Source organism: Balaenoptera borealis (genome assembly GCF_965194805.1).
Source record: "Balaenoptera borealis genome assembly, contig: HAP1_SCAFFOLD_375, whole genome shotgun sequence".
Lineage (NCBI taxonomy): Eukaryota > Metazoa > Chordata > Mammalia > Artiodactyla > Balaenopteridae > Balaenoptera > Balaenoptera borealis.
Window position 1 is genome coordinate 661,541 of NW_028123818.1, and position 15,815 is coordinate 677,355.

At 38.1% G+C, this 15,815-nt stretch overlaps 1 protein-coding gene across 3 annotated transcripts in view; it reads right to left on the reverse strand.

Annotated features, from left to right (window-relative positions):
- Nucleotides 1–15,815, reverse strand: part of LOC309621385 (uncharacterized protein) — a 255,120-nt gene that overhangs the window by 226,777 nt on the left and 12,528 nt on the right. The gene's annotated exons all lie outside the window — the stretch shown is intronic.

The window sequence follows — 15,815 nt, forward strand, 5'->3', positions numbered from 1 at the left end:
GTTGTGGTGCACAGGCTCTCTAGTTGTTGCGTGTGGGCTCTAGAGCATGTGGGCTTAGTTGCCCTGCGGCATGTGGGATCTTAGTTCCCTGACCAGGGATCGAGCCCACGTCCCCTGCATTCGAAGGTGGATTCTTAACCACTGGAACACCAGGGAAGTCCCTAGAGAGCTTATTTAAAGAAATAATAGCTGATGCACCCAGTACAGGAGCACCTAAATATATAAAGCAAATATTACCAGACCTAAAAGGAGAAATAGAAAACAATATAATCATAGTATGGGACTTTAATACCCCACTTTAATCAATGGATAAATCATTCAGACAGAAAACCAATAAGGAAATATTGGTCTTAAACCACACATTAGACCAGATGGACTTAAAAGACATATACAGGCAATCCATCCAAAAGCAACATAATACACATTCTTCTCATGCACACATGGAACATTCTCCAAGATAGATCATATGTTGGGCCACAAAAAAAAGTCTTAATTAATTTAAGAAAACTGAAATTATATTAAGCATCTTTTATGACCGCAATGGTATAAAACTAGAAATCAGTTATGAGAAGAAAACTGGAAAACTCACAAATATATGGAGATTAAACAACATGCTACTGAACAACCAATGGATCAAAGAAGAAACAAAAGAGAAGTCAAAAAATATCTTGAGACAAATGAAAATGGAAATACAACATACCAAAACTTATTGGACGCAGCAAAAGCAGTTTTAAGAGGGAAGTTCTTAGTGATAAACATCTACCTAAAGAGACAAGAAAGGTCTCAAATGAACAACCTAACTTTATACCTCAAGGACCTAGAAAAAGAAGGAAAGTAAGCCCAAAGTTAGTAGAAGGAAACAAAGATCAGAGCAGAACTAAAAGAGACTAAAAAGGTAATAGAAAAGATCAATGAAACCAAGAGCTGGTTTTTTAAAAGATAAACAAAATTTAAAACATTTACCTATACTCACCAAGAAAAACAGAGAGAGGACTCAAATAAATAAAATCAGAAATGAAAGAGATGTTACAACCAATAACAGAGAAATACAAAAGATCATAAAAGACTACAATTATACACCAACAAATTGGACAAGCTAGAAGAAATGGACAAATTCCTATAAACATACAACCTTCTAAGACTGAATCATGAAGAAATAGAAAATCTGAACAGACTATTTACTAGTAAGGAGATTGAGTCAGGTCAGTAATCAAAAACCTCCCAATGAATATAAGTCCAGGACCAAATGGTTTTACTGGTGAATTCTACCAAACATTTAAAGGAAAATGAATACCAATCTTTCTCAAACTCTTCCCAAAAAACAAGAGGAAGGACCACTTCCAAACTCATTCTATGAGACCAGCATCACCCTGATACCAAAACCAGACAAAGATATCACACGAAAAAAATTTACAGGCCAGTATCACTGATGAACATAGATGCAAAAATTCTCAACAAAATATTAGCAAACCAAATCCAACAATACGTTAAAAGGATCATACACCATGATCAAGTGGGAAGAAGACAATGAGGACACTGAGGTGTTTTGTCCTAGCCAGGCAGCTCCTTTCTGCATTTCAGGTTGACACAGGAAATCTCACAAAACCCACCCACCTTCAACTGGTGGTAGGGGTTGGAGTGGGGCAGGAGGTTAATGCTGGGCCCTAACTTTAATCAACCTCCTCAATCTGGGGACTCTATGCACTCTATGAATTACGATTACAGATGGCAGTATAGTGCATTGGGACCAATGATTCCACTTATCACAGGCATTGTCACAATTTTTATTTCTGACTTATTCAAGCCTGCTTCTCTATGCATGACATCATATTAGAGGTTGTGACCACCTGTAGTTTATTATTTGCCCCACAGTTGCTTTTCCATCCCCTTTCACACCTTCCACTGCTACCCGTTTTATCACGGAAGTCTTTCTTCTTCTGCAAGTCAACCCCTTGTTTATTTACCATGTCTCTCAGTTTGTTCCTACTATCGATGGACAATGTGCATTACCCTCTGTCTATTTCACAAATGCACTGACCACTGTGTGCAGGCCAATGGAAGAATACTTTATCTTCTGGGGTTCCTACCTTTGATCATTTCCTTATGACCTAAGAACTAACTTCAGCAGGCTCTCAAAATGAAGGGAGTTACTGACAAAGACTCTCTCCTTGACCAAACTTAGGTTCCTCTGAGCCCTCTTTTCAACTATGCCTTGACCTTGGCCCCAGTCCTGTCTTTGGCCTGCCCAGCCCAATTTTAGCAAGAATCCTGCTAAGTCAGTTTAGAGAGAATCCCCCCACACTTGATATCTGATCAAATTCCTCATCCCCCACATTTGATGTATAAGTCCTTGGCCTGCCATTAGCAAGAATCTTGTTAGGTCTGTTTAGCAAGAATGCCCCTACCTTTGATACCGCCTCTTAGTAATTTTCTATCCACTGATCCTCTCACCCTTCTCCTTGGCTATTCCCATGTGTCCTTCTTATAGTCAGAGATGAGCCCACTCTCTCTCTCCCCTATTGCAATACTCTTATTGCAATAATTTTGAATAGTCTTCCTCACCATTTTAACAAGTGTCAGAATACATTTTCTTTAACACTATGCTCTGTTGGTACAGAATCTGCTCTTGAGTATGGGCCTTCTACTGTCTACTTGGGACTTTATTGATCATAACTTTTTTCTCTATATTTTTGGTTTCATATCCAGATGTTTACTTGTGGTCCAGTCCAAATTTATTGATTTCTACTTTAGAAGGCCTCTGTGGCTTTTTGACTCATCTCATCCTTAAGAATTTGACTGAGATTTGTTAGTGTGATGGCCCACAGGCAAATGATGTCCTATCTCATTTAGCATCTAGGCTGGGCCTATCATCGGCAGTTGAGCTGACACTATATGTTCTAAAGGAAACACAATTTGTCTGCCTACTAAAAACAACTCAATGCATACTTAAAGTAGAATATTCCATTAGAAGTACTTCTTTGCACTTCCTTAAAAGCACTGACTACCTGGTAGCCAAGCAGTCTTGCTACCCGGTAGCAACTAAGGCTTCAGTCTTGGGCCTCCACGATATCCTCTGGAATGCCGCAGAGCAGTTTCTTTTTGCAACATTCCAAACGAAGCGAAAATGCATGGAAGAATGTCTATGCCTCTCATTTGCCCAATCATTCTCCCAGAGAAAAGATTAACACTATTAAGAGTGTTTGCCTATCAAGAAAATCATAGGTACCTAAGCTTTTTGTTTCTTATGGAAATGTATTGTTTCTTATCAAAATGTACTATGTGAACAAAAAAAATCCCCTGATCCCTAAACAATTAAAACTATTGGGGAGAAATACACAAAACAAGTGGACACATAATATTAGATGAGTTTGAGAAAAACAAAGCAGATTGAGTGGTTAGAGTGACAACTAGGGTGATACTGATCATAGGTGATCAGGGAAGGCTTCTTTGAGATGACATTTGAACAGATACTTGATTAGAAAGAGCAAATTAATTTGCTTCATGTGCGTGTTGGCATCTGTTAATTGTATTTTTTCATTCAAGGTTTTTCTGGTTCTTCATGTGATAAGTGATTTATGATTGTATCCTGGACATGCAGGTGTTATGTTCTGAGTGTCCAGATCATACTTACGTCTTATATTCTAGCAAGCAGTTTAGATTTAGCCCTCCGGTTATAGCCCACTTTTGTGGGCTAAGTTTCAAATGACAGTTTGGTTTTCACAGGCCTTGAAAAGCTATTCTACTCTGGTTCATTTGTTTGCTACCCAGAGGCCAATCTGAAAACCTGGGCAGGATTTCAATTTCTTATACAGGTCATGTGGGGGTTCTACCAGGATGCTATATATATATATATATGTTGAAAAATTCCTTTCTCCAGCTCCTTCCTTGACTCTCCAGCACGATATAAGCTTAAGGTATACAGCATAAAGATTTGGCTTATATACATCATGAAAGGATTACCATAGTAAGTTTAGTGAATATCCATCATCTCATATAAATACAAGATTAAAGAAATAGAAAAAATATTTTTTCCTTGTGATGGGAACTCAGGATTTACTCTCTTAACAACTTCCATATATAACACACAGCAGTGTTAATTATATTTATCATGCTGTACATTACGTCTCCAGTACTTGTTTATCTTATAACTGGGAGTTTGTACCTTTTGACTACCTTCATCCAATTCCCCCTCCCTCCACATCCTGACTCTGGTAACCACAAATATGATCTCTTTTTCTATGAGTTTGTTTGTTTTTAAAGTGTAGTTGACCTATAACACTATGTTAGTTTCTGTTATACAACACAGTGATTCGAAATTTCAAAATGATCACCAAGATAAGTCTAGTTACAATGTCACCATACAAAGATATTACATAGTTATTGATTATATTCCCCACACTGTTACATTTCATACCCATGACATTTATTTTGTAACCAGAAGCTTGTACCTCTTAATCTCCCTCAACACTTTCTTTCCTCCCAGACACTTCGTTCCCTCTGGCAACCACCAGTTTGTTCTCTACATCTATAACTGTTTCTGTTTTTTCATGTTTGTTCATTTATTTTGTTTTTTAGATTCCACATATAAGTGAAATCATACAGTATTTTTCTTTCTCTTTCTGACTTACTGCACTTAGTATGGTAATCTCTAGGCCCATCCATGTAGCTGCAAATGGCATTATTTCATTCTTTATTATGGCTGAGTAATATTCCATTTTATATATATACTACATCTTCTTTATCCATTCATCCACTGATGGGCACTTAGGTTGCTTCCAGATCTTGGTTATTGTAATGGTGCAATGAACATAGGGATGCGTATATCTTTTCAAATTACTGTTTTTGTTCTCTTCAGATAAATATCCAGGAGTGGAATTGCTGAATCATATGGTAGTACTATTTTTAAATTTTTGAAGAATCTTCACACTGTTTTCCATAGTAGCTGCACCAATTTACATTCTCACCAACAGTACACGAGGGTTCCCTTTTCTCAATATCCTCGCCAACACTTGTTATTTGTTGTCTTTTTGATAATAGCCATTCTGACAGGTGTTAAGTGATATCTCACTGTGGTTTTGATTTGCATTTCCCGATGGTTAGTGATATTGAACAGAATTTCAGGTTCCTATTGTCCATCTGTATGTCTTCTTAGGAAAAATGTCTATTCAGCTCCTCTGTCCATCTCTTATTCTGGTTGTTTGGGGTTTTTTGATATTGAGCTGTATGAATTATTTGTATATTTTGGATATTAACCCTTTATCAGATATATTGTTTGAAAATATCTTCTCCAATTCAATAGATGGGTGTTTTGTTTTGTTAGTTTTCTTTGCTGTGCAAAAGCTTTTTAGTTGAAGTAGTCACATTTGTTTATTTTTGCTTTTGTTTCCCTTTCCTGAGGAGACATATCCAGAAAAATATTACTAAGACCGATGTCGAAGAGTTTACTGCCTATGTTTTCTTCCAGAAGTTTTGTGGCTTCAGGTCTTGCATTCAAGCCTTTAATCCATTTTTAATTTATATTTGTGCATGGTGTGAGAGTAATCCAGTTTGATTATTTTGCACATAGCTGCCCAGTTTTCCCAACACCATTTACTGAAGAGGCTGTCTTTTCCTCATTGTATGTTCTTGCCTCCTTTGTCACAGATTAATTTCCCATGTAAATGTGGATTAATTTCTCAGCTCTCTATTCTGCTCCATTAATCTACGTTTCTGTTTCTGGGCCAGTACCATATTATTTTGATTACTGTAGTTTGTAGTACAGTTTGAAATCAGGGAGTGTGATACCTCCAGCTTTGTTCTTTCTCAAGATTCTTTTGGTTATTTGGAGTCTTTTATGTTTCCATACAAATTTTAGAATTATTTGTTTCAGTTCTGTGAAAAATGCCATTGGTCTTTTAATAGGGATGGCATTGAATCTGTAGATTGCCTTGGGTAGTATGGTCATTTTAACAGTATTAATTCTTCCAATCCATGAAAAAGGTATATCTTTCCATCCTCAATTTCTTTTATCAGTGTCTTATGGGTTTCCAAGTACAGATCTTTTACTTCCTTAGATTTACTCAAAGGTATTTTATTCTTTTTCATGTGATTTTAAACAGGATTGGTTTCTTAATTTCACTTCCTGCTAGTTCATTGTTAGTGTATAGAAATGCAACAAATTTCTGTATATTAATTTTTTATCCTGCAACATTTCTGTATTCATTGATATGTTCTAGTAGTACATGATATGTATAGTATCATGCATCTTGTCCTTTCCAATTTGGAATACTTTTACTTCTTTTTCTTGTCTAATAGCTGTGGCTAGGACTTCCAATACTATGTTGAATAGTAGTGACAAGAGTGGGCATCCTTGCCTTGTTCTTGATCTTAGAGGAAATGCTTTCAGCTTTTCACCACTGAGTATGTTAGCTGTGGGCTTGTCATATGTGGCCTTTATTATGTTTATGTATGTTCCCTCTATACCCACTATGTTGAGAGTTTTTCTCATAAATGGATGTTGAATTTTGTCAAAAGCTTTTTCTGCATCTACTGAGATGATCATATGATTTTTGTTCTTCAATTTGTTAATGTGGTTTATCACATTGATTGATGTGCAGATATTGAACTATCCTTTCATCCCTAGGTGAAATCCCACTTGATTATGGTATGTGACCCTTTTAATGTATTGTTGAATTTAGTTTGCTAATATTTTGTTGAGAATTTTTGCATCTGTGTTCATCAGTAAAATTGGCCTGGAATTTTCTTTTTTTGTGATATCTTTGTCTGGTTTTGGTATCAGGGTGATGTTGGCCTCATAGAATGAGTTCAGAAGCATTCTTTCCTCTGCAATTTTTTGGCATAGTTTGAGGAGGGTAGATGTTAACTCTTTTCTAAATGTTTGGCAGAATTCCCCTTTGAAACTGTCTGGTCCTGGAATTTTGTTTGTTGGGAGTTGTTTTATTTCTGATTCAATTTCACTACTCAAAATTGGTCTGCCCAAATTTTCTATTTCTTCCTGATTCAGTCATGGGATATTGTACATTTCTAGGAACTTGTCCATTTCTTCTAGGTTGTCCATTTTATTGGTGAATAACTGTTCACAGTATGTCTGTGGTATCAGTTGTCTGTGATTTTATTGGTTTGGGCCCTCTCTCTTTTTTCTTGATGAGTCTGGCTAAAGGTTTATCAATTTTTTTTTTGTCTTTTCATAGAACCAGCTCTTACTTTCATTGATCTTTTGTATTATTTTCTTAGTCTTTATTTTATTTATTTCTGCTCTGATCTTTATGATTTCTTTCCTTCTACCAATTTTGGGTTTGCTTGCTCTTCTTTTTCTAGTTCCTTTAAGTGTAAGGTTAGGTTGTTTATTTGAGATTTTTCTTCTTTCCTGAGGTAGGCTTGTATCACTATAAACTTTCTTCTTAGCACAGCTTTTGCTGCATCCCATAGATTTTGGATCATGTCTTTTCAATTTCATTTGTCTCCAGGTATTTTTCACTTTATTCTTCAATTTCTTCAGTGATCCATTAGTTGTTTTAGTAGTGTTGGGTTGACCAAAAAGTTTGTTCAGGTTTAAAATGTTATGGAAAAATCCAAACAAACTTTTTGTCCAACCCAATATATTGTTTAGCCTCCATGTGTTTGTGTTTTTGCAGTTTTTTCCTTTTAGTTGATTTATAGTCTTATAGCATTGTGGTCAGGAGAAATGCTGCATATGATTTCAATTTTCTAAATTTGCCGAGACTTATTTTTTGGCCTAGCGTGTGATATATCCTGGGGAATGTTCCATATGCACTTGAAAGGAATGTATATTCTGCTGTTTTTGGATGGAATGTTCTATATATATTTATTAAGTTCATTAACTCTAATATGCCATTTAAGGCCAGTGTGTCCTTACTGATTTTCTGTCTGGATGATCTATCCATTGCTGTAAGTGGGATGATAAAGTCCTCTACTATTAGTAACTTTGTGTTACTGTCAGTTTCTCCCTTTATGTCTGTTAATATTTGCTTTATGTACTTAGGTGCTTCTATGTCGGGTGCTTACATATTTACAATTGTTATATATTCTACTTAGATTGATCCCTTGAATATTACATAATATTCTTAGTTTTAAAGTGTATTTCAGGGACTTCCCTGGTAGTGCAGTGGTTAAGAATCCACCTGCCAATGCAGGGGACACAGCTTCAATTCCTGCACATGCTGCGGAGCAACTAAGCCCATGCTCCACAACTACTGAGCCTGCGCTCTAGAGCCTGTGAGCCACAACTACTGAGCCCACGTGCCGCAACTACTGAAGCCTGCACACCTAGAGCCTGTGCTCCGCAACAAGAGAAGCCACTGCAATGAGAAACCCGCACGCCACAACGAACAGTAGCCTCCGCTTGCCGCACCTAGAGAAAGCCCACGTGCAGCAATGAAGACCCAATGCAGCCAAAAATAAATAAGTAAATTTATACAAAAAAAACTTATAATAAAAAAACAAAGTGTGTTTCATCTGATATAATTATTGCTACCCCAGCTTTGTGTTCATTTCCATATGCATGGAATAACTTTCTCCATCCTCTCTCTTTCAGTGTGTCTTTAGATCTGAAGTGAGTCTCTTGTAGGCAGCGTATACATGGGCCTTTTTTTTTTGGTATCCATTCAGCCACTCTGTCTTTTTGTTGGAGCATTTAGTCCAGTTACTTTTAAAGTAATTATTGATAGGTACGTATTTATTGCTACTTGTTCATTGTCTTATGGTTGTTATTGTATTTCTTTTCTGTTCCTTTCTTATTCTGTTGCTCTCTTCCCTTGTGATTCATGACTATCAAATGTGTTGTGTTTGGATTCTGTTCTCTTTTTTGTCTATCCATTATAGATTTTGGTATGTGGTTACCATGTGTGTGTGTGATTATTTTAAGTTGTTGATCTCTTAATTTCAAATGCATTTTAACTACAACCCTGTATTTGTATTCCCCTCCCCTACAATTACTGTTTTTGACATCATATTTTACATATTTTACATGGAAGTTTTCAGCTATTATGGCTTCAAATATGTTCTCTGCACCTTTCCCTCTTCTCCTTCTGAGACCCCCTATAATGTGAATGCTATTCACTTGATGTTGTCCCTGAGGTCTCTTAAACTGTCCTAATTTCTTTTCATCCTTTTTTCTTTTTTCTGTTCAGCTTCAGTGATTTCCACTACTCTGTCTTCCATCTCCTTGATCCATTCCTCTGTATCATCTAATCTACTGCTGATTCCTTCTAATGTATTTTAAAATTTCAGTAATTGTATTCTCTGCTTGGTTCTTCTTTATATTTTCTCTTTGTTAAAAACTTCTAACTTCTCACAATTTTCATCCAATCTTCTCCTGAGTTCTTTGAGCATCTTTATGTTCATTATCTTGAGCTCTTTACTGCATAGATTGCTTATCTCTACTTCACTAAGTTCTTCCTCTGGGGTTTTATTTTGTTCCTTCGTTTAAAACATATTCCTCTGTTGCCTCATTTTGCCTAATTTGCTGTTTTTATTTCTATTTATTTGGTAGGTTGGTTATATTTCCCAACCTTGGAGAAGTGGCAATTTGTAGGAGATGTTCTATGCATCCCAGCAGTGCATTCCTCTGGTCACCAGAGCTATATGTTCTAGGGGTGTCCCTTATGTGGGCTCTGTGGGTCCTTCTGTTGTAGCGAGCTGACTACTCTGTGAGATATGGTAGACCTGGCTGGCCCTAAGTACGGTTGGTTGCCAGGCCCTACCTTGTGCAGACGCTGCCAGCCACTGGTGGACAGGACCAAGTAATGAGACAGCTGGCTGCAGAGCCCCAGGGGTACCAGGGCAAGTGTTGGTCCATTGGTGACCAGAGACAGGTTCCAGGTTGGGTGGCTGCAGGGCCAGGGTTTCCGAATCTAGTGTTGGCCTGCTGGTGGGTAGATCCAGGTCCCAGGGTCTCTGGCTGCAGGGCCCTGGGGTCCTCAACATTGGTGTCAGGCTACTGGTGGGCAGAGCTGGGGAATCAGGTGGTCCTGAGGCTTATGCATGCCCAACTGATGGGTGAGGCTGATCCCAGGGATAGTGCCAGGCAGCAGTATACTCCTCTCTGGTGGGCAGAGCTGGGTCCTGGGGTCTCTGGCTTCAGGGAGTGGATGTGGGCTCAAGGGGTATTAAGGTGACTGGCCTGCTGGTGCGTGAGGCTGTGTCCATACCCAGCTACTTGCTTGGCCTGAGCTGTCCCAGGACTGGTGTCTACAGGAGGGTGGGTGGGGCTGGGTGCCAACACTAATAAGCTAGAGGGAGGATTCCACAATGATGCTTGCCAGCACCAGTGTCCACGTGGTAGAACAAGCTCCCAAAAATGGCTGCTGCCAGGTTCTATGTCCCCAGGGTGAGCTCCAGTTGCCTCCTGTCTCTCTGGGAGGCTCTTCAAGATCAGCAGGTGGGTCTGACCTAGGCTCCTTTCAAATTACTGCTTCTGGATACAAAATTAATGCACAGAAATCTCTTGCATTCCTATACACTAATGATGAAAAATCTGAAAGAGAAATTAAGGAAACACTCCCATTTACCATTGCAACAAAAAGAATAAAATACCTAGGAATAAACCTACCTAAGGAGAGAAAAGACCTGTATGCAGAAAACTATAAGACACTGATGAAAGTAATTAAAGATGATACAAACAGATGGAGAGATATACCATGTTCTTGGATTAGAAGAATCAACATTGTGAAAATGACTATACTACCCAAAGCAATCTACAGATTCAATGCAATCCCTATCAAACTACCAATGGCATTTTTCACAGAACTAGAACAAAAAATTTCATAATTTGTATGGAAACACAAGAGACCCCAAATAGCCAAAGCAATTTTTTCTTTCTTGAGAAAGAAAAACGGAGCTGGAGGAATCAGGCTCCCTGACTTCAGACTATACTACAAAGCTACAGTAATCAAGACAGTATGGTACTTGCACAAAAACAGAAATATAGATAAATGGAACAGGATAGAAAGCCCAGAGATAAACCCACGCACATATAGTCACCTTATCTTTGATAAAGGAGGCAAGAATATACAATGGAGAAAAGACCCACCTCCTAGAGAAATGGAAATAAAAACAAAAATAAACAAATGGGACCTAATGAAACTTAAAAGCTTTTGCACAGCAAAGGAAACCATAAATAAGACCAAAAGACAACCCTCAGAATGGGAGAAAATATTTGCAAACGAAGCAATTAACAAAGGATTAATCTCCAAAATTTACAAGCAGCTCATGCAGCTCAATATCAGAAAAACAAACAACCCAATCCAAAAATGGGCAGAAGACCTAAATAGACATTTCTCCAAAGAAGATATATAGATTGCCAACAAACACACGAAAGGATGCTCAACATCACTAATCATTAGAGAAATGCAAATCAAAACTACAATGAGGTATCACCTCACACCAGTCAGAATGGCCATCATCAAAAAATCTACATACAATAAATGCTGGAGAGGGTGTGGAGAAAAGGGAACCCTCTTGCACTGTTGGTGGGAATGTAAATTGATACAGCCACTATGGAGAACAGTATGGAGGTTCCTTTAAAAACTAAAAATAGAACTACCATACGACCCAGCAATCCCACTACTGGGCATATACCCAGAGAAAACCATAACTCAAAAAGAGTCATGTAGCAAAATGTTCATTGCAGCTCTATTTACAATAGCCAGGACATGGAAGCAACCTAAGTGTCCATCGACAGATGAATGGATAAAGAAGCTGTGGCACATATATACAATGGAATATTACTCAGCCATAAAAAGAAACAAATTGAGTTATTTGTAGTGAGGTGGATGGACCTAGAGTCTGTCATACAAAGTGAAGTAAGTCAGAAAGGGAAAAACAAATACCGTATGCTAACACATATATATGGAATCTAAAAAAAAAAAAAATGGTTCTGAAGAACCTAGGGGCAGGACAGGAATAAAGACTCAGATGTAGAGAATGGACTTGAGGACATGGGAGGGGGGGGAAGGGTAAGCTGGGACGAAGTGAGAGAGTGGCATGGACATATATACACTACCAAATGTAAAATAGCTAGCTAGTGGGAAGCAGTTGCATAGCACAGGGAGATTAGCTTGGTGCTTTGTGACCACCTAGAGGGATGGGATAGGGAGGGTGGGAGGGAGATGCAAGAGGGAGGGGATATGGGGATATATGTGTATGCATAGCTGATTCACTTTGTTATAAAGCAGAAAGTAACACACCATTGTAAAGCAATTATACTCCAATAAAGTTTTAAAAAAAAAAATTACTGCTTCTGCCCTGGGTCCTGGAGCATGTGAGGTTCTGTGTGCACCCTTTAAGAGTGGAGTCTCTATTTTCCACAGCCCACTGGCTCTCCTGAAAGTAAGCCCCACTGGGCTTCAAAGCCAAATGTTCTGGGGGCTTGTCTTCCTGGTACAGGACCCCTGGGCTGGAGATCCCAATGTTTGGCTCGGGCCTCTTGCTCCTTGGGTAGAACCTCTGCAATTGTAATTATCCTCCCATTTGTGGGTCACCCACTCAGGGGTACAGGTCATGACTATATCACATCTCTGCTCCTCCTACCCATCTCAATGTGGTTCCTTCTTTATATCTTTAGTTGTAAAAGATATTTTCTACTAGTATTCTGGTCTTTCTCATCAATAGTTGCTCTGTATATAGTTGTAATTTTGATGTGCCCATGGGGGGAGGTGTGCTAAGGGTCTTCCTACTCCACCATCTTCGTCACTTCCTGCAGTAAGCCTTTTAAAAAATACATTGTTTGATGATGATTAAGCAAAACAATACTCGTGAAAAAGGCACTTTACTATACCATATACAAAATAATTAGGTTATTGTCACCACAGAATGTTGTGACCTATTCTACACTATAAAAATTTAAATCTCAATAGTAAACATCATTATCTTAAGAACAAAAATAACTAAGATGACAAGGGTCAATAATTTTTAAAAAGCACTTACATTATAGTACTTAAATATGATAATGGAATCAAAATTGCTTTTCATTTAAGGTTGTGTTTTCTATATTACTGTAGTGGGATGAATGGTGACCCCCAAAAGATAAGTCCACATCCTAATCTCCAGAATCTGTGATTACCTTATATGGCAAAAGATGTGATTAAGTTAAGGATCTTGAGAAGAGGCACTTATTCTGGATTATCTGGGTGAGCCCTAAATGCAATCCCCTTATTAAAGAGAGGTAGAGGGAGTTTACAGACACAAAGAGGATAAGGCAATGTGAAAATAGAATAGAGAGAGATGTTGCCACAACCCAAGGAATGCCAACAGCCATCAGAAGCTGGAAGAAGCAAGAAAGAGATTGTCCCTAGAGCCTCCAGAGGGAATGTGGATCATGCAACACTTGACTTTGGACTTCTGTACTCCAGAACTGTGAGAGATAAGTTTTTGTTGTTTTAAGATACCCAGTTTGTAGTAATTTGTTATGGCAGCCTCAGGAAACTAGTACAATTATCCTTGTACAATTTTATTGTTTCTTCTTTGCCTTCTACATGAATTTCATATTCCCTATGTAGTTTCCAATTATTGAGATACTATACTGAAAAAGGAACATAAGATAGTGAGTTCAGAAAAGAAAGCAAATGAGTCAGCAGTTTTATTCTTTCCTATAGACAGGTATGCATTTATTTGCACATTAATCACCAATGGCTAGAGGATGCCATAAACCCTAGTCAATGTTTTGCCTTTGACCATTTGATTCTCTTCATGGAGAATCATGTCATAGGGTTCAAGAATCAATCCATAGAGTTCAGGTTTATGCATTTATTTATACTTCATTCCTTAAGTTGAAGCAAGAGGTCCCCAAACAAAGGCAGTGATGGAGGAAGAGGTCCTTGAACAATGATGATGATGGTGATGGTTTACCAAAGGAATTGGAGGAGGAGGAGCAAATTCTGTGGATAGAAGTAGCACTAGTAGAGCTGGTGGTGGGGATGGCCCTCCATCTGTTTGTGTATGTGGCAAAAGATGTCCTGAAATTTATAGGTAACCTGAGGGCCCATACTCCTCTAATATAAATAATCCAATGTTCAAATGCTTGCAATAAAACATGAAGAGATTATATACTACTTATTAATTTATCAATATTCAAGGACTTAACAGTACATGCAAAAGAGTTGTACAGATGTTGGATTAACATGTTAAACTCTACACAATGACTACTTCTGCTAGTACTCTAATGCTAGGAGAGTTGGCATCCTCATCAAAACTTTGTGAAATACTATTCCAAAATTGAAAAATTAGATTTCATAATAAACATATGCAAAGAAATACTCTATCTGGCCTGGACCTGTTAGACTAGTTGGTTCAAATATGGATAATTAATAGAAGGTCATGGTTTGATCCCTTTGAGGGCTAATTAGCTTTACACAAAGTATCTGTCTCACAGTGCCAATAATCTAGCTGTCTTCTAATAACATAAGTAATATCCCTTGCATAGCAATATATGTTATCAAAGTTTTTACATCTATTACCCTTTTTTCTTTTTGGCCATGCTGCACAGCTTGGGGGATCTTAGTTCCCCGACCAGGGATCAAACCCGAGCCCACGGCAGTGAAAGCACTGAGTCTTAACCACTGGACCACCAGGGAATTCCCTATTATCCCTTTTAATCCTCACTATAACCCAGTAACATAGGTAAGGCAAGTAGTTTCATCTTACTGTTTATAGATGACAAAACTGAGACTCCAAAAGTTTGTGACTGGTCAAACGTCACAAATTTAGTGTAAAACATGATTAGGATTTGAATGCAGTTCTTCACATACCTAATTCAGTTCCCTTTCTACTATAGCAGACTACCTGCTCATGAATGTATGTCATTTGTCATGAGCTAAGGAAAGAACCTAGGTGAATGTCCTAATTTGGGAAGTGAAAAAAAGGGAGAGTAACTGACTTCTTAGAGATGTGAAAAGTGAAGTAGGAATATGGAGGAAAAAATGAAAGCTTTACCGAAAAATTAACAAATATTACAGATACAGTAAAGCAGAGTTAGGCCAGGAAAAGGCCAGCAGATTGGGTCATTTGGAGTTCACTGTTGAGTTTTTACATAACCTTTCAGTTGAATGGTAGAAACAGACCAATTCAAGCAACAAACACCTCTTGAGGATCCACTATGTTAAGATGCAATCATCACATTCTGAATATTCTCTTCAAACATAAGCCGTCTTGAGGAGAGTACTTAATCAGTTGTAAAGTGTAGACTACTTAATAAAGACTTTAAGTATACATGAAAGCTTTCCTCAAAGAGAATGTAGGTGGGAATGTAAAGTTAATAGGTTTTGAAATGATGGTAGTCAAGATTATGGAAGTCTACAAAAGCTTTTGGGATCATTAAAGTAATTGAAGATTTTCTTCATGAAAGGAAATGTAGTTCTGATGGTTAATTTTATGTGTCTACATGACTGAGCAACAGGGTGCCCAGGTGTTTGGTCAAACATTATCCTGGGTGTTTCTGTGAGGGTGTTATTGGATGAATGAGATTAACATTTGAAGTGGTAGACTGAGTAAAGCAGCTTGCCCTCCCTAATGTGGGTGGGCCTAATCCAATCAGTTGAAGGCCTGATTACAACAAAAATACTGATCCTCCATCTAATAAGAGAGAATTCTTCCTGTCTAACTGCCTTTGAACCAGAACATCATCTTTTTCCGTGCATTAGGACTCGAACTGAAACGTTGGCTCTTCCTAGGTCTCAAGAGTGCTGGCCTTCCAACTATAAACCATTGGCTTTCATGGTTCTCAGGACTTTGGGTTCAGACTAGAACTACACCGAAGGCTCTCCTGTGTCCCCAGCTTGCCAACTCACCCTGCAGATCTT